At 36.6% G+C, this 13886-nt stretch overlaps 1 pseudogene; it reads left to right on the forward strand.

The window, feature by feature from the left end:
- Positions 1-2083: 2083 nt before the first annotated feature.
- LOC128598844 (olfactory receptor 2A2-like) lies at positions 2084-3007 on the forward strand (annotated as a pseudogene).
- Positions 3008-13886: the final 10879 nt, after the last annotated feature.

Below are 13886 nucleotides of genomic sequence, written 5' to 3' on the forward strand. Positions count from 1 at the left end.
TAATTGATGTATCCATTTCTAAGATGAGATATATATTATCTCATATATAAGATGAGATAATATTACATAAATTATAATATTTGGATTTAAGGAAATAATAGACATCCGTCAAGGGTATGTTGCAGAGAAATATTTTTACATAGACAGTAATTCATGTTATAGACCAGAACGAACTAAGCAACACTGTTCAATGTAACTTTTATATTCATGATATATAGGAAATAGAATAATAGTAAAAAGGTATAACTGCTTGTACAATTACTAATGAGGATCACCTTTGGTTTTATGGTTCAAGGTGTTATGTCTTCAGTCTTTTAGCTAGGTTTCAGAATGCTTTTCTAAGATTTTAAAACTTGATGCGAAAATCTCATATGAGGTCAATACCACCTTATTCACACAATGACCCACACGAAATCTAAAATGTTGAAGAGTCTATAATTTTCTAAATTAGAATAAAAACAACATAATAAAAACCTGATGACGAATAAGGTACTAGGATTACAAACGTATTTTTACTAAAAACAAAACAATAAATATCAAGACTATTTTCTTCAAGGCTAATGTTAATTTAATGAAATAGATGTGACTCTCTAAAGGAAGTTAGTTAACTCGTATTCAGTTTTCAGAAGTAATGTTGAGAAGGCATGATGCCCTGTAACACTCTGTGTACCTTCTCAAATTCTATGCTCTTACTTTTAAATGAGAATAACAGAATGAGCTCCTCATGATAAAATGTAAATTATAATGATAGAAAGATAAATTATTAAAAAATCCAATAAAATCCAGATTTTTGGTTTCTAAAATTCCTTCTTCATTAAAAGTAATTAGATCTTTAGAGAGAAATGGCTGTTTTGCAGCTGAAGTGAAGAATGTACAACCGGAGCCTGAAATATCTGATCACATCAGCAGGAAGGAAGTGCTCAATAACGACAGGAACATGCTAAAGAACGGAGGAGCAAGATGGAGGGTCCACAAGCAGAAAAATTAAGCATCAGAAATAAAATGATAATAATGATGGATATAACTCATTGAATATGAAAATTCTGAGTCCATACTTATAGATGAATGGATAGATAGATGATAGATAGATAGACAGATAGAACTTTTATTTCTACCAAAATTGCAACTAATAAATGTAACATCAGTGATAGAATCATAACAACCCATTTTCAATCACCCTTACTAATAATTGAGTCAGGCAAGATAGTTGATAGATGCTAAAACTAGTGACTCACAGAAACTGCTCCAGAATGTAATTAGGAAAGAAAAACAATTATACAGTGGAAACAATTATACATAGTGGGAAGTGCCATCTTCACCTAGTGATCTGTGTTGGCTTCACCAATAATGGGACAAATTATCATCACACACTTACTCAGAATGCACACAAGAGAATGCCATTTTTTCCTGTGGAAAGTGAATAATCTGAATAAAAATATGAGGAACATCATACATTCCAAATTTGTGGAATATCTACAATTGCTGTATACTCTTCAAAATATCAATGTCTAGAAAGGCATAAAGAGACTGGGTAAGTATTAATATTACAGATTCAAGGAGACTGAAGATCTTAAATACAAATGTGTGATCATGGATGAAACCCTGGATAGGTGGGAGTGGAGGGATAATACTGGATAGTGGAGAAAATAAATAAGTCAATATCAAATTTCCTAATTTTAATAATTACACTGGGGTCAGATTACCGAATGATTTTATTTTCTGGTGAAAAATGAGGAATTTGGGGTAAACAGGAATTATTTTTACCCTTTAATCTCAAATGAGTCAACAAAATAAATAGAAAGAGAATAAGACAAATAAGAGAGAAACACAAGCAATGGCTAATCTGCATGAAGATACACAAGAGTTGCCAAAATTCTTGACACTTTTCTGTAAGTTTAAGTTTATTTCATAATTAAATACTGAAAACACAAAAGTAGCAAGTCTTGGGAAGTCGGGGGACTGCCTAATAAGAAAATATGACCCTGCTCTGAGTTCTGTTTTAGATAAATGACCCAAATTTTCATTGACTCTCCAGTTCCGACCTTCCTTGACGCTGCATCCCTCGACACACTGTCCATTGGGAATGGGAGGCAACCAGTCCTGGGTCTCAGAATTCATCCTAGTGGGCTTCCAGCTCGGTGTAACGATGGAGCTCCTCCTCTGCTGCATCTTCTCCCTGTTCTATGTCTTCAGCCTCCTGGCAAATGGTGTGATCTTGGGACTCATCCTTCTGGACCACAGACTGCACACCCCCATGTACTTCTTCCTCTCACACCTGGCCGTTCTCGACATGTCCTATGCTTCCAACAATGTCCCCAAGATGCTGGTGAATCTACTGAACCAGAAAAGGACCATCTCCTTTGTCCCATGCACAGTGCAGACATTCTTATATTTGGCTTTTGCTGCTACAGAGTGCCTAATTTTGATGGCAATGTCCTATGATCGGTATGTGGCCATCTGCTGCCCTCTCCAGTACACTGTCATCATGAGCTGGAGAGTGTGCACCATCCTGGCTGTCACTTCCTGAGCATGTGGGTTTACTGTGTCCCTAGTACATGTAATTCTCCTTCTAAGGCTGCCCTTCTGTGGGCCCCAGGCTGTGAACCACCTCTTCTGTGAAATCCTGTCTGTCCTCAAACTGGCCTGTGCTGACACCTGGGTTAACCAAGTGGTCATCTTTACTGGCAGTATTTTTGTCTTAGTTGGGCCCCTTTGCCTGATGCTTGTCTCCTACACACACATCCTCTGGGCCATCCTCAAGATCCAGTCAAAGGAGGGCCGCAGAAAGGCCTTCTCTACCTGCTCCTCCCACCTCTGCGTGGTTGGGCTCTTCTTTGGCATAGCCATGGTGGTTTATATGGTGCCTGAGTCGAAGCAACGAGAGGAACAGGAGAAAATGCTGTCTCTGTTTCACAGTCTCTTTAACCCAATGCTGAATCCCCTCATCTACAGCCTGAGGAACACTCAGGTCAAGAACGCCTTGCACAGAGTCCTGCTGAAGAAGTGAGGGTGTGTAGAACGTGGGTTGGGAAGGGCTTTGCTTTAAAACACGTGCTTTGCTGATGCAAAAATTCAAATTTTCCAATTAAAAGTCTGATATAAAAATTGCAATTGTTCTAACTCTGGCTCTGAAAAGAGGACAAAATTCAAGTGAAAAAATAATTTATCATTCTAAGTATACTAGTCACCCCACTGAAAACACTATGGGGTACAAATCTATTTTCCAGACTAAATTTCAGTGCTGAAATTCACACTTATTTAGCATGGAAGAAATGAAAAAGCAATTTTTCCTTGGTATTTGCATCATTTTCTAGGCATTTTTTAAACTTAATTTTTATCAAATCATAACTGTATACATTATGGGGTACAATGTGATGATTTGATATATGTACAATGTGGAATGCTTAAATCAAACTAATTAACATAACCATCACCTCACTTGCTCATTTTTCTGGCACGACATTTATAATGTACTCTTAGTTATTTTGAAATGTGCCCTGGCATTGTGTACACTAGGTCAGATCCCACCAAATACTCTCCGTTCACTCACTCTCCTCCCTCAGCTCCCTCCTCCCTTCTCTTCCCCCTTTCTTTCTGGACTATCTTTGTATTTTGTCATTTGTATGAATGTGTAAGTATTTATATATTGGTTTCATAATAGTACTGAGTACATTGGATTCTTTTTTTTCTTCCATTCCTGAGATACTTTACTAAAAAAGAATATGTTCCAGCTCCATCTAGGTAAACATAAAAGATGTAAAGTCCCCCTCTTTTTAAGGCTGCATAATATTCCATTTTATACTTATACCACAATTTGTTTATCCATTGATGGGTTGATGGGCATTTAGGCTGGTTCCATGACTTGGCTACTGTGAATTGGGCATTAAACATTTTGGTGCAAATGTCTTTGTTGTAAAATGATTTTTGCTCATCTGGGTAGATACCTCGTAATGATATTGTAGGATCAAATGGTATGTCAACTTTTAGTTCCTTGTGAATCCTCCACACTTCTTTCCAAAAAGGCTGTATTAGTTTGCAGTCCCTCTAGCAGTGCAGAAGTGTTCCTTTCTCTCTACCTCCATGCCAACATCTGCAGTTTGGGGATTGTGTGCCGTGGGCTAATCTTACTGGAGTTAGGTAGTATCTCAGAGTAGTTTTGATTTGCATTTCTCTGATGATTAAAGATGATGAGCATTTTTCATGTGTTTTTATGCCATGTGCCTGTCATTTTCAGAGACGTTTCTGTTCAAGTCTCTTGCCCATAAAGAAATAGGGTTGTCTTTTCTTATTAATTTGTTCTCTGTAGATTCTAGTTATCAGACCTCACCAGAATCACAACCTGCAAAAATCTTCTTCCATTCTGAAGGCTGTCTGTTTGCTTTACTGACAGTGCCCTTAGCTATACAGAAGATTTTTTAGCTTGATCAGATCCCAATAATATATTTTTGGTGTTGCTTCAATTACCAAGGGGATCCTTCTCATAAAATATTTTCCCAGGCCAATATCTTCAAGTGTTTTCTCTGCACTCTCTTCTAGTATTTGTATAGTTTCATGTCTCAAATTTAAATCTTTTATCCAGTGAGAATCAATTTTTGTTAGAATTGAAAGGTGAGGGTCCAGTTTCAGTCTTCTGCATCTCAGTTGCTGGTCTGTTCTCCCAGCACCATTTGTTAAATAGGGAATCTTTTCCCCAAAGAATGTTTTTGTTAGGCTTATTATCAAAGATCAAATGGCGATACGTGCTTGGGTTCATCTCTAGATTCTCTATTCTGTTCCATATATCTACAATTCTATTTGTGTGCCATTACCATGCTGTTTTGATAACTATAGATTTATAGTATAATCTGAAGTCTGGTAATGTAATGCCTCCTGATTTGTTTGTATTTCTTAGTAATGTATTGGCTATTCAAGGTTTTTTAATGATTCCATATAAAAAGATGGACTATTTTTTCAAGTTCTTGAAAGTATAACATTGGTGCTTTGATAGGGATTGCATTAAATGTGTAGATTGCCTTTGGTATGGACATTTTAACAATGTTGATTCTTCCCAGCCACGAGCATGGTATGCTTTTCCATTTGTTAACATCTTCAGCTATTTCTTTTCTCAGGGTTTCATAGTTCTCATTATAGGGATCTTTTACTTTCTTTGTTAGATAAATTACCAGGTATTTCATCTTCTTTGGCAGTACTATAAAAGGGATAGAGTCCTTGACTATGTTTTCAGTTTGACTATTTTTGGCATATATAAAAGCTACTAGTGGGCGGCGCCTGTGGCTCAGTGAGTAGGGCGCCGGCCCCATATGCCGAGGGTGGCGGGTTCAAACCCAGCCCCGGCCAAACTGCAACAAAAAAAATAGCCGGGCGTTGTGGCAGGCGCCTGTAGTCCCAGCTGCTCGGGAGGCTGAGGCAAGAGAATCGCGTAAGCCCAAGAGTTAGAGGTTGCTGTGAGCCGCGTGACGCCACGGCTCTCTACCGGAGGGCGGTACAGTGAGACTCTGTCTCTACAAAAAAAAAAAAAAAAAAAAAAAAAAGCTACTAGTGTGTAAGTATTGATTTTGTATCCTAAAATCCTGCTGTATTCCTCAATCACTTCTAAGAGCTTTGTAATTGAGTTCCTGGGGTTTTCCAGGTATCAAATCATGTCATCCACAAAGAGTGAGAGTTTGACCTCCTCTGACCCTATTTGAATACCCTTAATACCCTTCTCTTGCCTGATTGCAATGTCTAAGACTTCGATTACTATGTTGAATAGCAGTGGTGACAACGTGCATCCTTGTCTAATTCCAGATCTGAGTAAAACTGTTTTCAATTTCACTCCATTCAATATATTACTGGCTGTAAGTTTGTTGTAGATGACCTCTATCAGTGTAAGAAATGTCCCCTCTACGCTTATTTTCTTAAGTGTTCTAATGTTGACAGGATGCTGGATATTACCAAAAGCTTTTTATGCGTCAATTAATAGAATCATGTGGTCTTTGTTTTTTATTTTATTTATGTGGTATATTATATTTATAGATTTACATATGTTGAACCAAACTTGTAACCCTGGGATAAAACCAACTTGATCATACATGGTGTATAGTGTTTTTGATGTATCATTGAATTCTGTTTCCTAGGATTCTATTGAATATTTTTACATCAATAATCATTAATGATACTGTTGTATAGTTTTCTTTCTTTGTTGGGTTCTTTCCCGGTTTGGGGATTAAGTTAATATTTGCTTCATAGAACATGTTGGGGAAGATTCCTTGTTTTTCTATGTTTTGGGAAATGTTATGTAATATAGGTACTAGTTCCTCTTTGAAGGTTTGGTAGAATTCTGATGTGAAGCCATCTGGTCCCAGACTTTTCTTTTTTGGGAGATTTTGTATAGTTGTTGCTAGTTCAGTGCTTGATATAGGTCTATTAAAAATTTCTAATTCTTTCTGGTTGAGTCTAGGAAGGTAGTGTGCTTCCAAGTATTGGTCCGTTTCCTCCAGATTATCATATTTCTGGGAATAAAGTTTTTTTGTTTGTTTTCTTTATCTTTCTTTCTAAAGCTTTTTATAGTAATCATTGAAGATTTTTTTAAGTTTGTGGTATCTGTTGTTATTTCTCCTTTATTGTTTCTGATTGACATTATTAAAGATTTTACTTTTCTGTTTCTGGTTAGGCTAGCCAAAGTTTTATCCATTTTATTAATGTTTTCTAAGAACCAACTTTTTGTTTCATGGATCTTCTGAATGATTCTTTTGTTTTCCATTTCATTTAATTCTGCTCTAATTTTGGTTATTTCTTTTCTTCTTCTGGGTTTGGGGTTGGATTGTTCTTCCTTTTCTAGTTGCTTGAGATGACCCATAAATGACCCATTGTTGATTGCCTCTCTTTCTATTTTCTTGATATTCCACATTAGGACTACCTTGGCAGTATCTCACAGGTTTTGAAAATTTGTGTCTTCATTATCATTTTGTTCCAAAATTTTGATGAATTCCTTCTTAATCTTATCTTTGACACAGCTGTCATTCAGCCTAAGGTTGTTTAGTTTCCATGAATTTGTTTGAGTATGAAGATTTCTGTTGCTGTTGAGTTCAACTTTTATTCTAGGATGGTACAAGAAGATACAAGAAATAATTTCTATTCTTTTAAATTTTTTTATTAAGTCAAATACAATAGATCATGAATACGTTCATGCATATGTGGAGTACAATGTGCTGAGTTTTGATTAGACTGTGTCCTAACATATAATCAATTTTAGAAGATGGTCTGTGGGCTTATGAGAAAAATGTGTATTCCATTTTACTCGGATAAAAAGTTCTGTAGAGGTCTGTGAAGTCCATTTGTTCTAGGGTCAAGTTTAAGTCCAATATTACTTTGTTTAGTTTTTTCTTGGAGGATCTATCCAGAACTGACAAAGGGGTGTTAAAATCTCCAACTTTTATAGTGCAGGAAGATATCACATTGTTCATATCCATTAGGGTTTTCTTTATAAATAGAGGAGCATTTAGGTAGGACACATAAATGTTAATTATTAAAATCTCTTCATGTTGAGTGTTTCCCTTGACAAACATGAAGTGTCCATCCTTGTCTTTCCTTATCTTCATTGGTTTAAATCCTATTTATGTGCAAATAAAATTGCTACCCTGGCTTTTTTCTGATTTCCACTTGCCTGTATTACAGATGTCCATTCCTTCACCCTAAGTCTTTTTTTTTTTTAATCTTTTGAGGTAAGATGAGTCACTTGTAGGTAACAGATACCTGGTCTGAGATTTTGTAGCTTGTCAGCCAACCTGTGCCTCTTTAGAGGACATTTTAAGCCATTCATATTAGTTGAGAGAATTGATAGGTATGGTAGTGTTTTAATCAGAAAAACACATTATGTTTAGATATTGGTCAGAAAAAGTCTTAACATTTTAGAAATCAAAATGTGTTTACATAGTCTCCCAGCCCCTGAGGTCTAATGACTATTTTGTCTTCCATCTATTTGTGACTTCAGAAAGGAACTGAGCGATTGGAAGGTACTTGCAGGCTTCCCCCATAACATCAAGGTGTCAATAGTATACAGAAGGGTATAAAATTGAAGGAAGGAGGTAGATAGCCTGCTCACACATAGAGCATAAAGGAGAAGCACCCTGTCAGGGAATTACCACAAAGAAACCACAGGTCACGTCCCTGAGATGTTGTACAGACTGGAGTTAGTTTGCTTCCTCACATCAGCCACTAAGGCTGTCTTATAACTATACATTCAAATCCTCACTTATCTCTGCACCTTTTCTCCTCACCTTGTCTCCTCTTTTCCAACAATCAGATTATCTCCACGTCATACAAATCCGTCTGACATTCACTTGGTGCCATTTATCAGGAAAAAGTGGAAATTGGGAAAGCCAGCACTTACTCCAGTTTTGCCTCTTGTTCATACTATCAAAATAAATGATTAAAGGCCTAAATGTTACTTTCATTTTGATCTGTTGTTTTAATTGGCTACTGTACCACCTGGGGGCTATGCCAGCTCCAGCCCACATCAATTTTTGTATACAAGCAATGAACACTTCTAAACAAACTTAAAAAATAATCCAATCTATAAGATGGAGAAAATACCTAGGAATAAGTTTAAAACAAAAGAAATCCAAAGACTTGTAAAAAAAACCATAAAATATTGTTGACAGAAGTTTGAAATTTCAGTAAATAAAGATTCATTTCAAGAACCATGCATCCATCTGTTCCTTTGCATAGATACCCAGTAGTGGAATTACTGGATCAAATGGTAGGACTGATTTTTAGTTCTTTGAAGACTCTCCATTCTGTTTTCCATATAGGGTACATTAATATATCAGCTTCTTTTATTACAGTTCATGCTTTTAACAAAAGTAATAATTGATCACAAGGTCACCTAGATTTTCTTCTGCTTTCCTCTAGGAGCCTTATAATTTTTATTTTATGTTTAAGTCTACTATGATTTGAGTTAATTTTGCGAAATGTGCAGTGTCTCTGTTCAGGTTTATTTTTTTGCATGTACAGTTACCTAAGCCTCGTTTGCTAAAAATACTATCCTTTCTCCATTGAATTTCCTCCGCTCCTTTGTCTCAGACCAGTTAATTTTATTGTGCAGGACTCTGGGAGTTCTCTGTTTTATTCTCTTTATCTCTTCACATACTCTTTGGCCAAAATCACATTATCTTCATTACTTTAGTTTTACAAAAAAATCTTGAAATTAGGTAGTGTTAGTCAATCCATCTTTATTCTTATCCTTCAATGTTATGTAGCTAATCTAGGCCTTCTGCCTTTCCGTGTAAACTATAGTATCGGTTGCAAATATCACAATTAAGTTGCTAAAATTTGATTCAGACTATGTTTAATCTATATGTAGATTTGGAATAATTTATACCTTTGCAATAGTGAGTCTCCCTGTGTACATGGAACATCTCTCCATTATTTAGGTCTTCTTTGATTTCTTTCAACGGTTTTTTAAATGTGTATAGATCTTGTAGATATTTTGTTAGATGTATGCCTAAGTGCTTAGTTTTTTAGTGCTAATATAAATGGTATTATGTTTTTAATTTCAAATTCCAATTGTTTATTCCTGGTACAAGAAAGCAATTGACTTTTGTATGTTAACCTTGTATCCTGCAACCTTGCCATATAAGTTATTAGCGCCAAGAAGGTATTTTTGTCAATTCTTTGGGCTTTTGCTCTTATAATCTATGATTGTCTGAACCCTCATGTTTGTCCTTCCAATATTAGGGGGCATTGATTATTCTTTGACCTTAATTCTATGATAAAAGGTGTTGGTTTTTGTTTATTCACCTTTTTTTCTACTTGAGAAAAAAAAATTAGAAACTACTGTCTAGAGTGACAATTTCTAGGGTTTTCACAGGTAAGACCAAAACCCACAAATCAGTAATGTCAGTAACCGAGATGCTCTCAGAATTATAAAATGTATTTACATGATCAACCTTGCCTTACTTTTCTATTGCTACTGAATCATATTTTCACAAACTTAGTGCCTTAGAACAACTCAAATATGTTATCCTGCAATTCTATTGGTCAGAAGTGTAAACTATGTCTACATAGCTATATTCTATCCAGATTCTGGAGGATTGGAGGAGGCTCTATTTCCCTGCCTTATATAGTTCCCAGAAGGTTCCTTCATCCTTTAGGTTGTGGACATCTTCCTCCCCTGTCAAAGCCAGAATGATAACACATTCTCTCTTCTCTGATCTCCAGCCTCCATCTTATAAAGCTTAATGACGCAGCAACAAAAACTCCTGGTAATTACATCAGGCATAGCCAGAAAATGCTTGTGATCAAGATCTTTAACTTAATCACACCTGAGGATTCCTTTTTATATGTAAAATGACACATTCTCAAATTCTAGGGATTAGGATGTGAACCTCTTCGGGTATCATTATTCCTTCTACTAGAGTCCATCCTTTGGTCTCCAAAGCTGACATCCATCCTATGTGCAAAATTCATTTGCCTCATTCCTGCTTCTCAAAATCTTAATCAATTACAGCATGAACTCAAGTACAAAATTTCATCTAAATAGCATCTGTTCAACAATCTGAAATATCATAGTCTAAATCAGTCAGGGTTAGATTCTAGGATGATTCATCCTAGGGCAAAATTCTGCTATATCTATGGACCCGTAAAACTAGAAAATAAGTCACGTAACTCCCAAGATACAATGGGAGTATCATTCAAAAAGGGATAAAATGCAATAAACAAAAAACTCTCAACTCATGCAATTTTCAAATCCAGCAGCAATTTTAAAATTCCATTAAGTTTCAAGACCTGGGAATAACCCTCTATTGTTCCATTCTTTCTCGTGAAGTATGTTTACAGTTTAGGGTTTGTTTCAGGTTGTTTCCTGCCTGTAGATCCTGGAGAGGCTGACGGTCTTCTTTCACTTTGTCCTCTATTCCTTTTATCCCAAGCCAGCCTGAAATGTTCTCAATACCCGTGTGGATCTCCCCATATGTCCCTTTTACATTCCCCTTTATATACATGGTTCTTCCACTGATCTTTCTTGGATAACACAATATCATCCCTCTTTGTGGCTTCTGCTGAGGAGGCTAAGGACATCCATGACCACATGACCAATTTTTTCAGAGAACCCTCTGTGGTAATTGAATACTACAACCTTTGTATTCTTCTGAGGCACTAGCAAAACAATTGTCCAGTGACATCTTTGGATTTGTCTCCAAAGCATACTTCCTGACAGTGAATCTCCTAATTTTTGCATTTTTTTTTAAATCTGGATAAACTGAGATTATCCCAAATCTTTAATTCCTGCTTTCTCTTTGCTCAAAAGTTCATTCTTCACTCCAGCTCATTTCTCCCACATTTTATTATCAGCAGCAGGGAGAAACCAGGTGTCATCTCAATACTTGATTTGGAAATCTACCCATTTAAATCTTCTAGATCATCATTTATAAGTTCTGCTTATAACCTAAGAGCACAATTTCCCCAAGTTATCTGCCACCATGTGGAAAGGATCCTGGTTTCCTCCATGTCTGATGGTACAATTTTAATTTCCTCATGAGCCCTGTCTGGCAGCACTGGTGATGCCCTGTTTTTTCCCAACAGTTCTTTCTGTACATGATTTAGATATTTTCAAAGGGGATACAGATTTTCTCTGCCAGGCACCCCACTTCCTTCTGAGCCCTATTCAGCAGCATCTCTTTAACATTCATTTTCTACCAATAGTTCTTTTACAGTCACTTAAGTATTCTCTGAAATAACACAGGGTTGTTTTTTTTTTTCCTGCCTTACTCCTCGCTTTCATTTCACTCTTATAGAGTCTATAAACAGCCACATTTGTATGGATAATTTGTTAAAGTTAATATGGGCTTTTCTATCATGCAGTTCAAAATTTTTCCAGCCTCTATCCCCATCACTCAACTCTAAAGCCACTTACACATTTTTAGGTATCTGTTACAACTACATCCCACTTTGAGGCACCAGAATCTATATTAGTTTCTTCTTGCTGCCATAACGTATTATTACAAACTTAGTGGCACACATCCAACAGAAATTTATTACCTTATAGAGGCCAGAAGTCTAACATGGGTCAGCAGGTTTGTTATTCCTGGAGGCTCTGGGGGCACTTTGTTGCCTCGCCCTTTGCATTTTCCAGAAGCTCTCTGCCTGCTCTGACTTCTTTCAGAGCCAACAGCACAGCCTGTGCTCTCTTCTCTGACACCTGCCTTCCTCTTAAAACCATCCTTTAATATGGAATTAAATTGCCATATAATATATTCATAGATTCTAGGAACTCGGATGTATATACATCTTGGGCAGAGGCATTATTCTACCTACTACAAGCCCTAAAGACAATTACCTTACTGTTAGCAAAGATGTTTAACCTTTAACAAGGTAGCATGCTTGTGTTGAAGCAATCTTAATAACTTGCTGAGCAGAATAAGTAATAGTTAGAAAAGAAGTACTTTCTATATTAGTATTTAGAAGTTACAGGTTACTCAATACAAAGTATAAACAATTATTTTTAAGATATGAGCCATAACAAATAATATAATGTGAATTTACTAAGGAAATATAAATCAAAGTACCCTGTTTCCCTGAAAATAAGACTTATTTTAAGGTGTGCTCCCAAAGATGCGCTAGGTCTTATTTTCAGGGGATGTCTTATCTTTCCTGTAAGTAGGTCTTATTTTCACAGGATGTCTTTTTTTCAGGGAAACAGGGTAGTAGAAGCACACTGGACTTTAAACAGATTTTATGTAATCCTGAGTTTTACTTTTATCAAAAGATGTAAGGGAATTGGATTAGTTCTGAACAGTATTTAAAAGTAATATAGGATACATATAAAAAAGCATCTCATAGACATTTATATTTTTGGCCAATGTTAGATATTATCTGAGTATATCAAGTATTTCACCCCAAAAGGCAGTTGTCTCCAACTTTTTTTGGCACCAGGGACCAGTTTCATGGAAGACAATGTTTCCACAATCTAGGGGTTGGGAGGATGATTTGGAGATGATCTGAATACAGTACATTTACCAGAGATCATTAGGCATTAGAGTCTCATCTACACACCTAGATCCCTCCCATTTGCAGTGTAGAGTAGGGTTCATGTTGTTACAAGAATCTAATGTCACTGCTGATTGGACAGGAGGTGGAGCTCAGGCAGTGATGCCACCCATGGGGAACTGCTTTAAATACAGGTGGAGCTTGCACACTCACCCACCACGCACGTCCTGCTGTGCAACCTGGCTCCTAACAAGTGGGGACCAGTATAGTACAGTCCTGGCATCACAAGGTGGGGACTGCAGCCATAAGGAATATGTAGAGGGAGAGGTACAGAAAATGTTAGAAAACTCCATGAGTATACTAAAACCACTGAACTGTACACTGCAGACTGTTGAATTACATGGTACATAAATAAATTTGTGTTTTATGCTGTTGCAGATGAGACCACTGGCAGTCAGCCAGTGATTTCTTCCACTTCCTCATTCCCTTACGGAGAATCATGTTTTATCCCAACTGTCACTCACCTGGCCCTTCTAATAGTTCTATAAGATCAAACTATTCTTGCTTTAAATAGACTGGTTTATATTTTATTGAAAATACTGACATGAATTTTGCTATTGAAGTCCAAGTTGGAAACAGGAATTAGTCATCCGGCCTGGTTATATTGGAAAGTCACTGTGACCTCAGCTACAGAGGAAATGGATTGCTGAATGTTAATAGACCATCGGACCAGAGGAAAAACTGTTAATTAATTTATTACACAAATTTCTTGCATTTAGTCGCCACTGCCGGCCAATATTAGGAACACTAAGTGACACTTGCAAATATATGTGCAGGTGACCTCTTCTGACTGCAATGGTCAGTTTACAAAAAGAAAATGATTAGCTCAAAACTCCAGCCCCAGCTTTCAGTTCCAAAAC

The sequence above is a fragment of the Nycticebus coucang genome, chromosome 11, assembly GCF_027406575.1.
Source record: "Nycticebus coucang isolate mNycCou1 chromosome 11, mNycCou1.pri, whole genome shotgun sequence".
NCBI lineage: Eukaryota > Metazoa > Chordata > Mammalia > Primates > Lorisidae > Nycticebus > Nycticebus coucang.